The sequence below is a fragment of the Solanum verrucosum genome, unplaced genomic scaffold (assembly GCF_900185275.1).
Source record: "Solanum verrucosum unplaced genomic scaffold, falcon-dt-bn FXZP01000151.1, whole genome shotgun sequence".
NCBI classification, from domain to species: Eukaryota; Viridiplantae; Streptophyta; class Magnoliopsida; order Solanales; family Solanaceae; genus Solanum; species Solanum verrucosum.
In genome coordinates this window covers 2,462,079-2,483,795 of record NW_026020202.1, presented here as the reverse complement: position 1 = coordinate 2,483,795, position 21,717 = coordinate 2,462,079, and the positions used below count along the sequence as shown (strand labels likewise).

At 36.7% G+C, this 21,717-nt stretch overlaps 1 pseudogene; it reads left to right on the top strand.

Annotated features, from left to right (window-relative positions):
* The first annotated feature begins 6,713 nt into the window (after positions 1 to 6,713).
* On the top strand, positions 6,714 to 21,716 carry LOC125830115 (uncharacterized; annotated as a pseudogene).
* The last annotated feature ends 1 nt before the right edge of the window (position 21,717 follows it).

Below are 21,717 nucleotides of genomic sequence, written 5' to 3'. Positions count from 1 at the left end.
GGTGGCGCAACTCTTAAGGTATTCAGGCGAGTTTTGGGAAGGTTTCTCCAATTTTGGAGCTTTTAAGTTGAAATGATTGACTTCATTCAACATTCTTAGTAAACTGGTTTGGATGAGATTTTCATCAACATTATTAGCTCCTAAATATAGATTTTGATCTAGTAGGACCTTTGCTTCAAATCCCGAGGCTTCTAGAATCATTTTGAATGTTTGGTGGTGTTTTTTAATCTAAGTGTTGACTTTGATTAACATTTTATCAAGATGAACTTTGATGGTTGTTTTGTCAATCCCATTGAGTTTGAAATATTTTTTTCCAATTGGGCGTGTCAACTCCGTAGAGAATCTCAGATTTCCAAGCCGCCCAGCAAGCCAGTCTACTCCCAGGGGTGTCAGCCACCCAGCTAGCAAGAGTGTCCGGGGGCATATCGACTTTGAAGAGGGTCTTAGGTAGGCTCCAAGCCACCATGGATCGACGTCCACTCCCAAGGGTATCACAAAAGGCTCCAAGATGGAAGCACTCCAATCCCAAGAAAGCACACAATCTTTCGTAATGCATCTGAGCCACAGAAATAGGGAGATGAGATTGAAAGGGCTAGCAATGTGCACAAACGCATGAACTAAGGCTCATTCTATCAAACCCAAGTCTGTTGTTACAGTCTACAAGGACCTAGTCCATCCAAACAACGTTGGAGACGTACCAAAGTCACAAGGTTCATAAGTCTAAGGCAATACTAGTCTATTCTAGACTAAGGCCAAACATGCTTCATGAAACACGTAATAAAATAAGTAAATCACATAGCATGCAACAACACACGTACAATCCCAACTAATCATGGTACTACACTTGGAATAGTAGTAATCAACCCTAAATCATATGGTTTCTAAAATAAAAGCAGGAATAACTAGGAACCCGCCCCTAATTCACACTAATCATCATGAATTCACACATTCATGCTCAATCTAATTAGAAAGGAAGTTGTAGCCTATCCGTAGGTCAATCGTACACGCTCCAAATCACAATGTGTTGGTGTAATATACCACAAATAATATAAATTACAGTTGAAAATAAAATGACAAAAAATGAATAAATAATTCTTTAGGTTGAGGCGCAGATAACTCGCTCTCTTTAAGGAGATTCAAGCCCACTGCAACATAATCTACACCGATCCAACAGTAATACTCTTGACTTGTCCCCTCCAGGATACAATAGCCCAACAACGTTGTACAACTCAAGCAACTCTGGATTAGTTGAAGAGTCCAAAGCTCTACATAACAACACATTCCTTCAACATATAATTACTCTACTTTGTATAGTGAATATAGTTGAAGACTTAGAATATTTTTCTATGTGTCAACTCTCTCTTTCACTACACTAATCTCAATATAAACTCAATGTAATACTACTAATCTTTTTCACTCTATATTTTCTTGTACATCTCTTGTTGTCTCTACATCTACCCAACACAAGGAAGACCACACTATTTATAGGTGATGAATTCTTCCTTGCAATGAATAGGAAGATAGTGGGTAGTAAATTTGCCAAATGAATGGCTCAAATGTTACTAAGTTACAAGACATAAAGATAGAATAATGGATGAAATGAAGAGTTGGTGGTTACATAAGTTACTAAAAACTAATGACCACTTTCTTCCACAATTGATGAGAGTAAGGAGGTACAAATGTAATGTCTATCAATAGACATAACATGATATATAATGTGACATATAATATATTTTTATTAATATTAAAATGTCACACCAACAATCCCCCACTCATTTTAATATTAAGATAAGAGAGTTCTTCACAACTCAGTTGAAGGTAGACTAATATGCATAATGAAAGTGTGCTCTGCATTGAACCTTCACTTAGTAAAACAATATTCTTTACTCCAGAGTCAGTAGTGGTCTCAGACTTGAACTATGATTGCTTAAGGCAAATAAAGTATCACTGTTTACACACAACAATCAAGGTGTTGACATAAGCTTTAATAGCCGACACATTACGGCCTTGTGCTATCCTAGTTTCATGAGTTTTTTTGAGAACAAGCCCATTCTCATAGAAAGCGACCTACTTTCACACTCACATAGGTGAAATGTGTCAAGGGTGCTCCTATAATTTGACACCCCACTCATATGAGATACAAACTTTCATTAAGAGTCAAAGACTCAACCTCCACAAATCATTATAGGATAAATGCACTCACATCATAGGGATTGAATAAAATTAATATTAGTGCATTTCACAACAAGTCATCATATGATTCGTTCTTCCCATTGAACCTGGTTATAGGATCTCTAGTCCCAGGTTGGGTTTCATCGTATATGACTCAGAAATTTATGAGCTTCAATTTCATCCCCCTCGATGTGCTTCAGATCCTTTTTCTTGCAAAGGCCTTAGTTCATGAATCTGCAAGATTATTACAAATAATTTTAACACAATTAATATTGATGGTATACCAATGATCAATACGATCTCACAATATTGTGTTTTCTTCTCATGAGTCTGAATTTACCGTTATAATAACGATTTTGTATTCAACCATTATATTGGTGTTATCGCAATTAATCAAATTTAGAAAAAAATATTTTCTCTAAATAAAGTGTTTCAATTCACTTTTTCACTAGTTGAAGTTTAATTTTTTTACTTCAACCTTCATAATAGAGTTAGCAAAAAATAATTTATTTTTCTCATCCCACCAAATAACACCAATTTTTTCTCATCTAGTTTGCTTGTACCTTCAAAGTACTTTTACTGCAAGCACAACATCAAGTCAAGCTATTAGTCAAATAGCTCATATTTTTATTAGGCTAGAAAACTCTTTTTTTTTTATTTGTCACAACTTTCTCACACAATTGAATCAAAAGGAATTTCAATACTCACACAACCAACAAAATTGTATTTCACAATTTTTTCAATATTATGAGACTCGACAAGGAAAATACATCACATGTTTAATGGTATTTCTTCATTTCAAGAATGAATTTTTTTCCTCACCCAAAACATTTCATGTTATATGGCTACTCAACATGGCTTTCATAATTTATTTATAACTCTCATGTTAGAGCCAAAAGTCATCACATTATAGCCAAATAATAACATGTGATTTATTCCACAATTAATATATATGCACTTGTAATACTCTTTTTTTAGAGCATTTCTCAAAGATGCAAAAATCATTTTTTTTTCACAATGGTTTTTTTTTTCTCATTTCATGAGCCCCCAATATTTTAAGAATTTAAATATAATTTTTTTCATGAAAAGTAGTATCACTTTATTCATGAAAATACTAGGTAAAAAGTTTTTTTTCCTTTACCTTTTCTGCACTTGAATTGAGCAGTAGAAAAACACTTTACCGTACACCTCTTCTCTTACATCTCTTGAAGAGAGCGACGTTGAGCGGAATTATGTTGAGATCCCTATCTTGATATCCACACTTTTTCAAACTGTAACAAAAATATGAATCTACTTACAATTAATTGGTGTAATATACCACAAATAATATAAATTACAGTTAAAAATAAAATGACAAAAAATGAATAAATAATTCTTTAGGCTGAGGCGCGGATATCTCGCTCTCTTTAAGGAGATTCAAGCCAACTGCGGCATAATCTACACCGATCCAGCAGTAATACTCTTGACTTGTCCCCTCCATGATACAACAGCCCAACAACATCGTACAACTCAAGCAACTTCGGATTAGTTGAAGAGTCCAAAGCTCCACATAAGAACACCTTCCTTCAACATATAATTACTCTCTTTTGTATAGTGAATATAGTTGAAGACTTAGAATATTTTTCTATGTCTCAACTCTCTCTTTCACTACACTAATCTCAATATAAACTCAACATAATACTACTCATCTTTTTCACTCTATATTTTCTTGTACATCTCTTGTTGTCTCTACATCTACCCAACACAAGGAAGACCACACTATTTATAGGTAATAAATTCTTCCTTCCAATGAATAGGAAGATAGTGGGTAGTAAATTTGCCAAATGGATGGCTCAAATGTTACATAAGCTACAAGACATAAAGATAGAATAATGGATAAAATGAAGAGTTGGTGTGTAACATATCGCACCTAGAAACAACTAGAAAGAGTTTAAAATCTGAAAATAATCATTTTTGGAAAGCATGTGGAAATCTGGAAATTTTTGTCTAAGTTAAGAAAGTGAGTTTTGGTCATTTTCAAACGTCCATAACTACTATCTCAAGATGAGTTAGGAGTAGTTCTTGATATGGTTAGGAAGCCCTTGGGAAGATCTTTCCAACGCCTCCAAGTATGCACGATTTCGACATCGTATGAGTGAGATATGCCTTTCGAAAGTTGGGCTATTGGATTGAAGAAAGTCCCAATCCGGATTTAGGGAAGGGCAAAATAGTCTTTTCTCTAATTAATTTCCTAATTCGTTTTTAGGGATTTATTGGGGTAAAAGCATGACTTAGTCAGTTTGGAGAATTGAGATATACGCTTAGGGCTTGGAGAAGAGAGAAAAGAAGAAAGAAAGGGAGACAAGCCAAGATTTCGCCAAGAACGTCAAGCTTTTGGAGTGGAATTCGTCGGGGGAGATCCCTATTAAGGTATGTGAGATCCTTTCATGTTGGGTTAGTTCACCCACACTCCCATATTATTTCTATTCAGAGAATGGTTGTTGATTGAATGAAAAGTTAGGAAGTCCTTGAAGAACTTTGTTGAAATTCGTTAAGTTCTTGTTGGTTGAGTTGTTGATGCTTGGGGGTTGAGTTGATTCATGTTTACGGGCTGTTTTTCGAGTTAGATTGGTTGTGTATTGAGAGTACTAATGACCCTAAGTGATTGGGAAAAGAACTAGGGAAGATTGGAGGGTTTAGAGATGAAAAACGGAGAAGAGAAATCGTTAAAACCTGGGGAAGGGGGTGGGGCATTGCGCCAACCAACGCGCCCCAAAAAGGGTTCTGAAGATCACCCCCTCGGGAGATGCGCCAGCCAGCACACCCCAGCAACTCTAAATTTTGAGGGCTGTCTCCCCGCGCCTCTCAGAGCGCCAGGGACGCCAGTTCTCCCCATTCGTTCCCCATCTTTTCATACTTGTTCCTAAGCGATGTACCTATGTTTTCTAGTTGTTTCCAACAATCTAAGGTACATCTAAACATCATGAAATCATCCATAAACATGAGATCATGAACCTTGAATCCATAATCCAATTCAAGGGAAGTTAAGATCAAAGTCAAAAAAGTTAAGAATCAAGTTTAGAAGTTAAGAAGCAAGTCAAAGCAAAGTTTCTTAAAGTTTTCAAGAGTCTTTATTAAACATTTAAACTTCGTTTAAGGCTCAAGTTTCAAGTAAAGTAAAGAGTAAATAGTTGAGTTCATTTCTCAAAAGTTATTAGGGAACTAAGTATTCCCAAAGAAGTTTATAAATATTTTCACATTTGTGCAAGGAAGGAACTATGATTTCCAAAAGAGCCTTTCGGCCAGTTTTCAGTAAAGGGAACATCGATTCCAAGAGAGCCTTTGGGCTAAACTTTGAGCAATTATCTCAAACTAAAGAAAGATGTGTTTAAAACACATATGAGCTAAAGTGTATTTTGGGAGTAGTATTGAGCACCGAATTGAGGACGCGAGTTTATATTAACTCAACTCTCTATAAGAACCATGTAGCCAACATGGGATTTAATGGGTCATACTTTTTAGATGATCACATAAGTTAAGCTAGTGGATCCACTAAGTTAAGTAAGGTCCTATATCACGACAAGGTATATGATGGTCCTTGGGCAACGTGAGGTAAAACATTGTATCATCACTAGGGCTCATAGTGGTGGTTGTCGGTTAAAGAATCTCCCACTAAAGTTATATTACTTTTCTATATAAGTAAAGTTGAGTTTGTTATTGCTTTATCTTTAACGAATAAGTTGTCTACACTGTTTTACAAGATTTATATATATTGTATGTGTCTTATTGCTTTACATTGAGTTCAGTTATTCATGAGTTGAACAAAGCCAAGGTAAGTGTTCCTTTGTACTCCTTCCAAGCTTAAGTTGTTGTTTAGCTTTCCAACTTGCATACTCGTACATTCAATGTACTGATGCCAGTTGGCCTGCATCTTATTATGATGCAGCCGCAGGTAACCAGGATCAGCATCCAGTGCGCCGTTGATCTAGTCGAGCACTCCAGAGTCAGTGGTGAGCCTCCTTGCATTCCGGAGGACTCTTTTATTTGCTTTCCTAGTTTTTCTTTATTATGATGTTATGGGGTCTGTCCCAACATCCATCTCAGTATTATAGAGGCATCATAGACAATTAGACAGTAGTTGAGTCTCTCATCTATGTATTTACAGATATTCTATTTTGAGACATAAGTTGCTATTTTGGCTAGATTTTATCATTTAAGCTGTTTTATGAACTTATATTTTGTTGAGCTAAGTCTTCCGCTGAGTTAAGTAGCCAGGCAAAGGGCGCTTGGGGCCAACAATGGTCTTTGAGTGCCGGCCACGTCCAGGGTGTAGACTCGGGGCGTGACAAATTTGGTTTCAGAGCACAGAGTTCAAGAGTCCTAGGGAGTCCATGAAGCTGTGTCTGTAGAGTCCTATTTATCGGTGTGAATCGCGCCATGTCTATAATTAGGAGGATGTAACATTTAGGAAATTCTTCACTTCCTTCATATCCATCTCGTGCGTTAGAGTTTATCTCTAAAAGTTTCCCTCTAATTCATGCTTGTGCGTGTTTCAGATAACCATGCCTCCACGAAGAGCAGCACGAGGTTGTCCAGCTAGGAGAAATGTTGAACTACAAGAGCAAGGGATACCTAATGCACCAAACGTGCAACCTCAAGGCGAGGTCACTAATGCCGAATTCCGTGAGGCTATCCGGATGCTGAGCCAAGCTGTGACTAACCAGGTTAGGCAGTCAAGAGGACCAAGTAAAGATGAGGCTGACACTTCGAGGATTCACGAATTCTTAAGAATGAACCCTCAAAGTTTCACTGGTTTGGTCACTACTAAGGATCCAAATTTTTTTGTTGAGGAACTAAAAAAGGTTTTTGAGGTAATGCATGTTGTTGATGCTCGAAGGGTTGAACTAGCTGCATATCAACTAAAAGATGTTGCTAGAATATGTTTCGATCAGTGGAATGGGGGGTAGACCTGAGAATACACCACCTGCTAGTTGGGCTTGTTTCGAAGAAGCATTGTTGGGGCTTTTCTTTCCCCGAGAATTGAAGGAGGCTAAGGTACGATAATTTCTTTCACTGAAACAGAATTCCTTGAGTGTGCATGAGTATGGGTTGAAGTTCACCCAGTTGTTCCGCTATGCTCCTGAAATGGTTAAGGACATGAGGAGCAGAATGAGCTTGCTTGTTGCTGGTTTGGGTCGTTTATCGAGCAAAGAGGGCAGGGCTGCGATGCTGATAGGCGACATGGACAAATCAAGGCTGGTGGTTTATGTGCAGCAGGTTGAAGAGGAGAAGTTGAGGGACAGAGAAGAGTATAGAAGCAAGAAAGCTAAGACTGGAATGAGTCTGGGCAGCAGAAGGTCAGTGTGAGTCGTTCGTCCTTTCAGATGCAAAAGGGGCTAGCACCATCATCTGTTAGTGCACCTGCACCCAGAAACAGAGGTGACTATAATGGCTAGAATTCGCAAGACTTTAGGGCTAGACCAGCACAGTCCCGAGGTAGTGTGGCACAAAAAGGTAGTTTGACTCCTACATGTGCTAGGTGTGGTAGAACCCACCCAAGTAAATGTCGTGATAGCCAGATAGGTTGTTTTAAGTGTGGACAAGAGGGTCACTTCATGAAGGAGTGCCTTAAGAACAGGCAAGGTAGTGGAAATCTGGGCAATAGAGCCCAATCTTCATCAGTTGCGCCACCAGACAGGGCGGCACCTAGAGGAGCTACTTCTGGTACTGGAGGAGGAGCAATTCACCTCTATGCAATCACCAGTTGCCATGAGCAAGAGAACTCTCCAGATGTTGTCACTGGTATGATCAAAGTCTTTACTTTTGATGTTTATGCTTTGCTAGACCCAGGAGAAAGTTTGTCTTTTGTAACTCCTTATGTTGCAAATAAGTTTGAGATTCTTCCTGAGAAACTGTGTGAACCCTTCTGTGTTTCTACACCTGTTGGGGAGTCTATTCTAGCTGAGCGAGTCTATCGTGATTGTCATTTCTATCAATCACAAAGACATCATGGCTGATCTAGTTGAGCTAGACATGGTAGATTTTGATGTCATTCTAGGTATGTACGAACTTCATGCCTGTTATGCCTCCATAGATTGCAGAACTCGAGTTGTCAAGTTTCAGATTCCTAATGAGTCAGTCATGGAGTGGAGTAGTATTTTAGCGGTGCCTAAGGGTCATTTCATTTCGTACCTTAAGACGAGAAAGTTAGTTTCGAAGGGTTGTATCTATCACTTAGTCCGAGTTAATGACTCTAGTGTTGAGGTACCTCCCATTCAGTTAGTTCCTATAGTAAGAGAGTTTCCAGAAGTCTTTCCTGATGATCTACTCGGAGTCCCTCCTGAGAGAGAAATAAACTTCGGCATAGACATCATTCCAGATACTGGTCCTATTTCTATTCCGCCATATAGAATGGTACCAGCAGAGTTGAAAGAGTTGAAAGAGTAGTTGAAAGATCTCCTAGATAAAGGTTTCATTCGACCAAGTGTGTCACCTTGGGGAGCTCCGGTCTTATTCGTGAGAAAGAAAGATGGTTCCCTTAGGATGTGTATAGACTACCGTCAGTTGAACAAGATTACCATCAGTAATAAATATCCTCTTCCAAGGATAGATGATTTATTTGATCAACTTCAGGGTGCGTGCCACCTGTTTTTTGAAAATTGACCTCAAATCAGGCTACCATCAGTTGAAAGTTAGGGAATGCAACATTCCAAAGACAACATTCAGGACTAGATATAGTCATTATGAGTTCTTGGTCATGTCCTTTGGTTTGACCAATGCACCAGCAACGTTCATGGATCTAATGAACAAAGTCTTCAAACCTTATTTAGATATGTTTGTTATCGTCTTCATTGATGATATACTATTTATTTAAGGAATGAAGAAGATCATGCTAGTCATCTCAGAATAGTTCTTTAGACCTTGAATGATAGATAGTTGTATGCCAAGTTCTCCAAGTGTGAATTTTGGCTTGAGTCTGTGGCATTCTTGGGCCATATTATTTCCGGTGATGGTATTAATGTTGATACTCAGAAAATTGAGGCAATGCAGAATTGGCCTAGACCCACATCTCCAACTGATGTTAGGAGTTTCTTGGGCTTGTCTGACTATTATAGGAGATTTGTTGAGGGTTTGTCATCCATTTCGTCTCCTTTGACGAAGTTGACTCATAAAACAACGAAGTTTCAATGGTCTGAAGCTTGTGAGAAAATCTTTCTGGAATTGAAGAAGAGGTTGACTAGTGCCCCAATTTTGACATTACCAGAGGGTACTCAAGGTTTTGTGGTGTATTGTGATGCATCCAGAGTTGGTTTGGGTTGTGTGTTAATGCAGAATGGCAAGGTGATAGCTTATGCCTCCAGACAGTTGAAGGTTCATGAGAAGAATTATCTAACCCATGACTTAAAGTTGGTTGTTGTAGTTTTCGCCTTGAAGATTTGGCGACACTACTTGTATGGTGTTCATGTTAATATATTCACTGATCACAAGAGCTTGCAATATGTGTTCACTCAGAAAGAGCTCAATCTCAGACAGAGGAGGTGGTTGGAATTACTCAAGGATTATGACATGAGTATTCTTTACCACCCAGGTAATGCTAATGTGGTTGCTGATGCTTTAAGCAGGTTATCTATGGGTAGTACCACCCATGTTGAGGAAGAAAAGAGGGAGTTAGCCAAAGATGTGCACAGACTTGCACGCCTGGGAGTCAGACTTATGGATTCCACAGAAGGAGGAATAGTGGTGATGAACGGGGCTGGATCATCACTAGTGTTAGAAGTTAAAGAGAAGCAAGACCAAGACCCTATTTTGCTTGAATTGAAGGCAAATGTTCATAAGCAAAAAACATTAGCTTTTGAACAAGAGGGAGATGGTATATTGAGATATCAAGGTAGACTGTGTGTACCTATGGTGGATGGACTCCATGGGAAAATTATGGAGGAAGCTCATAGCTCCAGATATTCCATTTATCCGGGCTCTACAAAGATGTATCGTGACTTGAGAGAGGTTTATTGGTGGAGTGGCATGAAGAAGGGCATTGCTGAATTTGTCGCTAAGTGTCCAAATTGCCAACAAGTGAAAGTCGAGCACCAAAGGCCCGGTGGTTTGGCGCAGAATATAGAACTTCCAGAATGGAAGTGGGAGATGATTAATATAGATTTCATCACAGGTTTGCCAAGGTCTCGCAGACAACATGATTCTATTTGAGTGATTGTCGATAGAATGACAAAATCAGCCCACTATTTACCAGTAAAGACTACCCATTTAGCAGAAGATTATGCTAAGCTATATATTCAAGAAGTGGTAAGACTCCATGGAGTTCCGGTCTCCATTATTTCAGATAGAGGTGCATAATTTACTACACAGTTCTGGAAATCTTTCCAAAAAGGTTTGGGTTCAAAGGTGAATTTAAGTACTGCCTTTCATTCTCAGACAGATGGGCAAGCAGAGTGCTCTATTCATACCTTAGAGGATATGTTGAGGGCTTGTGTGATTGATTTCAAAGGAAATTGGGATGATCACCTACCTCTCATTGAGTTTGCTTACAACAACAGTTACCACTCTAGCATCCAAATGGCTCCATATGAAGCTCTTTATGGGAGAAGATACAGATCTCCTATTGGATGGTTTGAAGTTGGAAGCAGGGTTGAGAGGACCATATTTAGTTCATTAAGCTATGGAGAAGGTGAAAGTAATTCAAGAGAGATTGCAAACAACACAGAGTTGTCAGAAATCCTACATTGATGTTAGGAGAAGGGCGTTAGAGTTCGAAGTAGATGATTGGGTATATTTGAAAGTTTCACCCATGAAGGGTGTTATGAGGTTTGGTAAGAAGGGGAAGCTTAGTCCCCGGTATATTGGACCTTATCGCATAGCCAAGAGGATTGACACTGTAGCTTATGAGTTGGAGCTACCACAGGAATTAGCAGCGGTTCATCCGGTATTTCACATCTCTATGTTAAAGAAGTGCATGTGAAATCCTTCATTGATAGTGCCAACTGAAAATTTTGGGATTAAGGATAATTTATCTTATGAGGAGATTTTGGTTCAGATTTTAGATCGCCAAGTTCGCAAGGTGAGAACAAAGAAGGTCACATTAGTCAAAGTCCTTTGGAGGAACCAATTTGTTGAAGAAGCTACTTGGGAAGCTGAAGAGGATATGAAGAAGAGATATCCACATCTCTTTGAATCCGGAGAAAATTTAGATCAAGGTACTAATCCTCTTCTTAGTACTAGCTAAATTATAAGTATGCATGTTGTTACTTGCTTTTTGCTTGTTGAGTGTTGAACTTGATGTTACTACCCTTAGCTTAGTGAAATAAAGCTCATTCGAGGAAGAATGTTCCCAAGGGGGAGATATTGTAACATCTCGCACCTAGAAACGACTAGAAAGAGTTTAAAATCCGAAAATAATCATTTTTTGGAAAGCATGTGGAAATTTGGATTTTTGTCTAAGTTAAGAAAGTGAGTTTTGGTTATTTTCAAACGACCATAACTCCTAGCTCAGGATGAGTTAGTAGTAGTTCTTGATATGGTTGGGGAGCCCTTGGGAATATCTTTCCAGCGCCGCCGAGTTTGCACAATTTCAACATCGTATGAGTGAGATATGCCTTTTGGAAGTTGGGCCGTTGGATTGAGGAAAGTCTCAATCCGGATTTAGGGAAGGGCAAACTAGTCTTTTCTCTAATTAATTTCCTAATTAATTTTTAGTGATATATTGGGGTAAAAGCATGACTTAGTCAGTTTGGAGAATTGAGAAATACGCTTAGGGCTTGGAGAAGAGAGAAAAGAAGAAAGAAAGGGAGAAAAACCAAGATTTCACCAAGAACATCAAGCTTGTTGACACCCAATTTTGGACCTTCACATATAAATTAACTTTCGAGCTTCTTTAATTTGGAACGATTTGAAATAATTAGCTTTATAAAATTCAAAATATTTTTCAAGTTATTTTAAAGTAATTTTAGTTGCTTTTTATAATTTTTAAATAATAAATATGTTTTCTTATATAATTTTATATATAATTAGTACATTTTATAAATATTCGAAAATCGTCTCAAAAAGGATTTTAGTTTTAATTAAATATTGGGTTTGTTAGTTTAGTTATATAATAGTTTTTATTAATTTTTATTATTATTTTTAAATAATTAATTTATAATCAAGTTAATTATTTTATTTCGCTAAAATTGAGAAGCTCGTAAATTAATTCACCCTATTTGAATTGTAGCCGAATTTGCTAAGTAATTCAATTTGGCAAAGTAATAAAATTTAATTGGCCAAATTGCAAACCATTGGCCCAATCCTCATTCATTTCTTTTGGTAGCCCATTTCTCCCAACTCTTGTTCCCTTTTTCAATTCAATGCAACCCATTCCAAATTTCCCTACCTAACCAATTAACTTCATAACCCGGCCCATTGCCCATTCCCAAAAAGAACCCAGAACCTTCACATTTTAGCTCCAATGTTCTCAAACATCAATACACGACAACAACTCACAAATACACAGACAACAGCAGCAAAAAGCACTGTTCTAGCAATGAAAAGCACCTGTGCTTTCGTCCTGGCAGCAGCGTTTGTTGTCCTTTGCTCGCACGGGATGACGCCACGCCGAGCACAAGGACGTTTGGATCAATCTGAGCCATCCGCGCTACTGCCCTCCTCCAGATTTTGTGGGATTTGGGTGAAATTTCTACCAACAACAGCTTGGTCTCGACTTTGGAAGCAAGAATTTTGAATATGGGGTGGAGGAGAATTCCGATTCTACCCCAAGCTTTTCAGAAAATTCACCCGCCTCTCCCCCTAAATTTCAACCTAAATCCCCTTTTATAAAACACCTCTTCTTCTTCATATTAAAGGGGGAGAAATTTTTAAGTTAGAGGCAACTTACATTGGAGGAAGAAAAAGATAGGTTAGAGAGATAGAAAATACACAAAGATAGAGACTTACAAAGTAACCGATTTAGTTAGTCAAGAGCTTTCGGGTCCGAATTTTTCTTAAGGTTTTCCTTCGAAGTTTTCATTCAAGCTTTCCGGCAAAGCTCCTTATAGTGGTGGAGATAGCGCTCTTTTCTAGCTCGTTTCGTCCCGATTCGCTGCCCAGAAAAAGGTAGCTTCTCCTCCTTTATAGCATTCTTCTCGTCTCTTTGTATTTTTGATGTGATGTTTCTGATGTCGGAAAGTTCTGTTCCATAGTTTGTCTATTGTCTGGTGTCGTTGAGTTTGTAATGTTCTAATGTGATCTATGCACCTGGGTGATTTTCTCAAGTCGATTTTAATGTCCATTGATTATCTACTTCTCTGTTATGAAGCTTGCTGCATTACTCTTCTTCTCAAATCTGTTAAGTGTTAATGTATGTCGGTTAAGCAGTAGCCCAAACCACCCTTTAATAACTATGAACAAATTGGTCTGGTTATGCCTTTGAGTTTGAATGTTTATATAGTTTAATCTTTTATTCTATTTTAGATAGACTTCATTTGTAGGTTATTTAAAATTACTTGCTTCGGTACTATAAGATTGGTAAATATTTTCTTGTTTCAATGGTTAAATCGATGTGAAAATGATTTTTTGTAGTTACTTAAAAATGTGATTTATTTGTGATTAAGATCATAACTTACGTATGAGAATATATTCATCTTGATATAATATTGTTCCCTCTGTCTGCATCATCTCAATTTTTGTTGTTTTAATCTTTATTTTTGTTGCTCATGCAGTTATGAAAGTGTGTAGTTATCCATGCTTTTAATTTTTTATTTATTTATTTATTTTTTTAAAAAAATAAATGTTTTGGCAGTGTTACGTTTTTATTCATTATTTTAATTGATGTGCTCTATGATGCTAAATTACGAGAAATATTGCTATGTCTCGTCGTTTACCCATTATGTGCTGTTAATTAATTATCCCTACAATGTCTATCCTCTATTCATTAAGTGCTTGTCATATGCCTGTAGTCTTGTCTTTTTTGCTAAATCCATCATACGAGCGTATTTATACAGTGGCCCTATCTTCTAAAGTCAGTTGGGTTATTTAATATATATTACGTCGATTGTCCCATTTATTTCGTTTACTTGTGATTCAAATATTATGGTAAAATGTTGGATCCTATCCTATTCTAATTCTTTCTCCTTTGCTTTTGTTTGTTTGCATGTGAAATCTGCTCAAGTCCTTATGGGCTCGATCCTTGCATTCTTCTATTGGGCCATGGAGGCCCAATTTCGTGTTTATTTGAGTAAGCCAGCCATAAAAGGTGAAGAATAGTTCCATGGATTCAGCGTACAAGTGTTTGGAGATTATACGAGTTTGTATGCACTAGTATGCACCTAGTGTATATGGAAATGGGAGAATGGGCCTAAGAGCCTTCGATATTCAATTGTATTTTGTTAGTTTGGGCCTAACCCCATATGTTATTATTATTATTATTATTATTATGTTATTAGTTTATGATATGTGAAATTGGGCCTAAGGCCAAAGAAAAGTCATTTCAAATTAGTTTAGGATTGGTGGAAGATGGGCCTAAGACCCAAAGAAAAAAAATTCAATTTAGTCTAGGACAGGTACAAATGTGGTGAAAATTGGGCCAAAAGCCCAAAACAACAATAGGCCCAAGTACTGGCCTAGGCGGACAGGAAAACCAGAGTCGGGCCCATCTTTTATTACTTACGTCTTATGTTCGCTTATTTATTATTATTTGCATCCTTGTCTTTTTTTAAATTAATTTTAAGGTTATCACAATTCAAATCCCTAAGGATAGCCAACCCGAATTAATCTTTTTTTTTTTTCAAAATTAGGTAAGCATTCATTTTTACTCAACTAAAAATAAAATAATAATAATAATAAATTTGCAAAATATTTTACTCAAGTAATATATTTTAATATTTCCCTTTTGTCCTTAAGATAACTTAAATCTTTAAAAGTTGTTAAATTTCCCAACTTATCTTAAGTATGCTTACCTTTTAAAACATCAGCCAAATAATTAATTATTGGACAACCGCGTGTTAGCGGGCATTTCGGGTGCTTTCAAACCCTCCCCAAAATGTTAATATGAACCCCGAATCCTTTGTATATTTTCAATTGATTTCTGTTTTAATCTGTTGAAAAAAACCGGTTTTCTTAATTTTTCTTTAAAAATTAAGTGGCGACTCTTAAACCACTCTAAATGATATTTCTAAATAAAACAAAGCTTTTGAAGTGGAATTCATCGGGGGAGATCCATATTAAGGTATGTGAGATCCTTTCATGTTGGGTTAGTTCAACCACACTCCCATCTTATTTCTATTCAGAGAATGGTTGTTGATTGAATGAAAATTTTGGAAGTCCTTGAAGAACTTTGTTGAAATTCGTTAAGTTCTTGTTGGTTGAGTTGTTGATGCTTGGGGGTTGAGTTGATTCATGTTTCCGGGCTGTTTTTTGAGTTAGATTGGTTGTGTATTGAGAGTACTAATGACCCTAAGTGTTTGGGAAAAGAACTAGGGAAGATTGGAGGGTTTAGTGATGAAAAACGGAGAAGAAAAATCGTTAAAACCTCGGTAAGGGGGTGGTGCGTCGCGCCAACCAGCGCGCCCCAAAAAGTGTTTTGAAGTTCACTCCCTCGGGAGACGCGCCAGCCAGCACACCTCAGCAACTCCTCTAAATTTTGAGGGCTGTCTCCCCGCGCCTCTCAAAGCGCCAGGGACGCCAGTTCTCCCCATTCATTCCCCACCTTTTTGTACTTGTTCCTAATCGATGTACCTATGTTTTCTAGTTGATTCCAACACTCTAAGGTACATCTAAACATCATGAACCTTGAATCCATAATCCAATTCAAGGGAAGTTAAGATCAAAGTCAAAGAAGTTAAGAGTCAAGTCTAGAAGTTAAGAAGCAAGTCAAAGCAAAATTTCTTAAAGTTTTCAAGAGTCTTTATTGAACGTTTAAACTTCGTTTTAAGGCTCAAGTTTCAAGTAAAGTAAAGAGTTAATAGTTGAGTTCATTTCTTAAAAGTCATTAGGGAACTAAGTATTCCCAAAGAAGTTTATAAATGTTTTCACATTTGCGCAAGGAAGGAACTATGATTTCCAAAAGAGCCTTTGGGCTAGTTTTCAGTAAAGGGAACATCGATTCCAAGAGAGCCTTTGGGTTAAACTTTGAGCAATTATCTCAAACTAAAGAAAGAGGTGTTTAAAATACATATGAGCTAAAGTGTATTTTTGGAGTAGTATTGAGCACCGAATTGGGGACGCGAGTTCATATTAACTCAACTCTCCATAAGAACCATGTAGCCAACATGGGATTTAACGGGTCATACTTTTTAGATGATCACATAAGTTAAGCTAGTGGATCCACTAAGTTAAGTAAGGTCCTATATCACGGCAAGGTATAGGATGGTCCTTGGGCAACGTGAGGTAAAATGTTGTATCATCACTAGGGCTCATAGTGGTGGTTGTTGGTTAAAGAATCTCCCACTAAAGTTATATTACTTTTTTATATAAGTAAAGTTGAGTTTGTTATTACTTTATCTTTAACGAACTAAGTTGTCTACACTGTTTTACAAGATTTATATATATTGTATGTGTCTTATTTCTTTACATTGAGTTCAGTTATTCGTGCGTTGAACAGAGCCAAGGTAAGTGTTCCTTTGTACTCCTTTCAAGATTAAGTTGTTGTTTAGCTTTCCAACTCGCATACTCATACATTCAATGTACTGATGCCAGTTGGCCTGCATCTTATTATGATGCAGACACAAGTAACCAGGATCAACATCCAGTGCGCCGTTGATCTAGTCGAGCACTCCAGAGTCAGTGGTGAGCCTCCTTGCATTCCGTAGGATTCTTTTATTCGCTTTCCTAGTTTTTCTTTAATAGGATGTTGTGGGGTCTGTCCCTACATCCATCTCAGTATTATAGAGGCTTCATAGACAGTTAGATAGTAGCTGAGCCTCTCATCTATGTATTTACATATATTCTATTTTGAGACATAAGTTGCCATTTTGGCCAGATTTTATCATTTAAGTTGTTTTATAAACTTATATTGTGTTGAGTTAAGTAGCCAGGCAAAGGGTTCTCTTGTGGCCAACAATGGTCTCCGAGTGCCGGCCACGTCCAGGGTGTGGACTCGGGGCGTGACATGTTGGTTACCTAAGTTACTTAAAATTAATGACCACTTTCTTCCACAATTGATGAGAGTAAAGAGGCACAAATGTAATGTCCATCAATAGACATAACATGATATATAATTTGACATGTAATATATTTTATTAGTATGAAAATGTCACACCAACACAATGTCGAAGCTTTCCCCTTTTGAACGGCCTCTGTAAGCTGCTGCGCTATCAAAAATAAGATTACAATGTCAATATGGTCGTAGAGACAATAAAATCACCTAAAACGGAGACATGCCAATTTTTAGAGTCAAAGGAGAATCATTGGATCCGTGTCCGGGATTCTGTAATTGACTTTGTCAAAAGGTCCTAAATCATGCCTTGAACTTGTGTACCAAAATAGGACACAATTCTCAGCCTAAAATAGCGGAAACAACAACACATAATAAAAACACAAATAAAAGGAGAAGGTACAGGAGCTTCCGCAAAAATTTAACTCGAACCGAGAGTCACCAACACAATCCAATCACTTCACCACGTAAACTCGAATATTACGAGCGCGTGGGACTTCAAATCACCAAAATCAAAGTTCGGATGAAAGAGAAATCACAATTTTACCAACAAGGGTCAAGGTTGGTCGTGACCAAGGCTTAAGTAAGAAGGCCCAATAGGTGGCCTTCGCGCTCGCACGTGAACGCGAGGCAATGCTCAGTCATTCAGTAGCTCATTTCCAGGTGCGCGAATGTGAGGGCCTCAGTTGACAGCAATGTGCTAGGGCCTCAAAATTTCGACAAGGTACTCGAGATTCGTTCGGAATCCCGTGTGCGTAAAAGAACTATGTTACCCCATTAGAAGTGACATTCCATACTCATCATAACTATGGAAATTCCCATCCAAGGTCGTTTTGACAAAAAGTGGGTCCCACACCCAGTTTCCATTTTAAGCCAAAACTCACGAGGGCCCTCAAAATTAGCCTGAAAGCCTTGGGGCCTAAACGAAGGGTCGTTCTAGACAAAAATCAACATTTTAGAGCTAACTGTCCTGATAGAATTCTCATATGAGCTCGTTTACTCAGAATGTTGACAAAAGTCAAACTTAGGCCTTAACTTGTATGTTAAAACACCTAATCGTACAGACTCACATTGAATGCCTCGGTAAGACATGTGTTTTTCTCGGTGGATGGATGGGATAAATGCCTATATTGCTTTATAATGTTAATGTTATGTTGATGTTATATGGCTCCCGAGCGAGAACGATAAATAGGCGATGCACCATCCTTGCTGCTACGTACAGTTTCCTTGACTCGACAGATTCATTCGTGTAATCTATGCTACTAGCCTAAAATGACCCTTCTGGAGCTGATGAAATTGTTAGAATTCGATTTTGAGGTTACATTCTTGAACTTTTGGTAAAAAATGACCGTTCATGTTCAAAAGCTCTCAAAACACTAAACCTCGCATAAAAACTAAATGAATGACCAGGTGAACGAACTGTCAATCCAACAAGTCATAAATGACTTGGGGGCGCTATAAGAAAGCTCTAAACGATGAGCAGGAAGCATAAACACAAAAATGACCTAAAGGTCATTACAATAGTCTATTCGATAAATACTTGAGGGAATGCAATTGTTTTGTATGTTATTGCATACACCATAGTAAGATATGATGTCTTTCTGTGTCATTTCCAAAGTTGAATATGCTAAGTTTGTGTTTGTGTTCCCGTTAGCAAGTAATTAAGGAAGAAATATTCTCCTTTTAATTTTTTTTTATAATAATGATTGTTCTAATCCGATTTATTATTGGTCCATTAATAGTAGTTTAACAATATTATGATTTTCAATTGCAAAGGATGACCATATTTCAGATCTTCTTTAAAAGGAGTAAGCGACAGAATCAAGATGAACTTGCTCGACAAAAGTTAGTGTGCTTTTTTTTTTTTTTGATGACAAGAGAAACCCATAGCCGCTACCCTTTTGGGTGCGCACAGGGTAAAACCCCCGCTCCTATGCAATAACTTGCAAACCACATAGGAGAGGTAACCCACACTAGGCAAACCCGGTGCGACGAGCTCGAACCAGAAGACAAACCCCTTGCTTTCGCTGGCAAGGGGTTTTGAACTTGAGACCACCAACATGGAAGTCCCAAGCCCAAACCACTGGGCCACCCCGAAGGGTTAAGTTAGTGTGCTTTTATTAAACAATAGTTAGTGAGTTATTGATGTTTCATTTTTTTAGAAAAGAAACTAAAAGGTCATTTCTTTATTAAAAAAAACAATTAATGTAAAACTTAATGGTCTTTATTTTTGTTACTTCCACAATCTTTTATTATAATAACCCTAAAAGAACTAATGATCATATTCATAATTACTTGGTATTCCATGTAGATATATGATACGATATATGGAATGCACTCAAAAACTAATTATACTAAAAGTGGGAAGAATATTAGGCAAAATTTAGATTACCAATTTAAAGGTCATCTCTTTTCTTTTTGTGTAATTGTACGTTAAGATTTCAATTACTTAACTATGTTAATGCTATTAAAATATGGTTTTATTAGATAGAATGAATTTTCATAAGTTGCTAAAATGATAGTATTATAAAAAATTATTAATAATACTCCCAATAAAAGTTGTAAAAATTAAAGGAATCCCATAGTGTAAGATATAAATTACATCCTATCCCAACTAATTTACATTTTACAAAAAATCTCTTAAAAAGGTAGGCGAATGATACATAGCTACCATTCTGATACATTGTCACTGATACAAGGTAAAGAACTTATTGTTGCACTAAAAAAGGAAAAAAATGTAATAATTAATTCTATTAATTTAATTAGCTTAATTTACGCCTAACTAATCCTAAACATTCCTTATCTTAATAGGTAATCTACTCTGACATTACAAATTTCAATTTTTAAAATTATATCTTCTACATTGAAGAACAATTTGTGAACATCCATCGATTTGGAAAAAGCTAGAAATACGAATAAAACTCTGAATTTTTGCTGATACAAGATGGATATATAAATTTTACTGAGGCATTCAGGAATTTGGGTCAGCGAAGTGAAATATGAAAGTTACAAAAGTGACGAAATCGTTGTTGGACAATCAATTTCGTTTTTGAATCTCAAAGCAGTAATTTCAGCCGAGTTGGACATCGATGTATCAAGGAAAAACATTGAAACTTGTTACATCGTAGAAGGTAACTCGTCTCCGATGAAAATTAAGAACGACATAGGTGTTAAACTTTATTTAGAAGTGAAAAAAAGTGAGCCAGGATTTGCAATGTATCCATTATGCATTGACACAAATGAAACTATTGGCGGTGATGTATATAACTTTGATGGAACATGCGGAGAAATTACGTGTGTAGAAGGCACAACACAGGATACAAAAGCTCTTGCGGTGGTTGAATCAAGAATTTGTGATTCGTAATACATTCCAGAATTGGAAGTTACAAATTACATAATTGATTCAAATAGTATAGATGTGAAGACATATCAGTTATATAAGGATAAAGCAACACTCGTAGATGTGATGACGAAATATAAGATAAAGAACAACTTCAATTGCAAAGTAAAGAGATCTGATAGACAAATGTATGATACATTATTAATTAGAAAGTCATTGATTTTGAAGAACTGTGTTTGGATTCTTTAGATCTAGAAATGGTGATACCATTATTTTGTTTTAATGTATGATACATTATTAATTAGAAAGTCTTTGATTTTGATTTTTTCTTTAGTTTGTTGAATATGATTAGTGGTAGATTGATAATGATACATTATTTGTTGATACATTAAGTTAATATTGTTGATACGTTAAGATAATACTGTTGAATCATTAAAAAATTTAATCGCAACAATCATGTAGCCGATACATACCGTTATTTTGTGATACATAATTCATTATTTATTTATTTTTTGAATCTGATAAAAAATAATTGTGTTGGTCGTTAATATTATTGATACGTTAAGATAATACTGTTGAAACAGTAAATAATTTAGTCCCAACAATCATGTAGCCGATACATTCCAAAAATATGTGATACGTTGATAAATTATTATTTTCTAAATCTGATACAAAAAAATACACTAAATTAATTGGGTTGGTCTTTGAAAATTGTTGATACATTAATGTACATCATTCTTTGGTTACTTTGAACATTAGTGTTTTATATATTATAACATGTAACTGCTATATGTATTAATATGATGAAAAAATTTGTACAGTTATGTGTTGGTGTGCTTTACGGATGAATGTGGCTGGACTATGAAGGCTTTCTGCAGAAAAAAATCTGATGTTTTCAAAGTTAGATACTTCAATAGTGAACATACGTGTCCAATGCAGGATAGGGTACTAACCAAATTCCAAGCAACAGTCGGGTTTGCAAGTGGTGTGACTGCTCCCAAATTGATCAACCATAAAAGAATTCATACTCCGAAAGATGTAATTGCTGATATTAGAGAATTCTATGGGGTTCAAATATCTTACCAGTAGG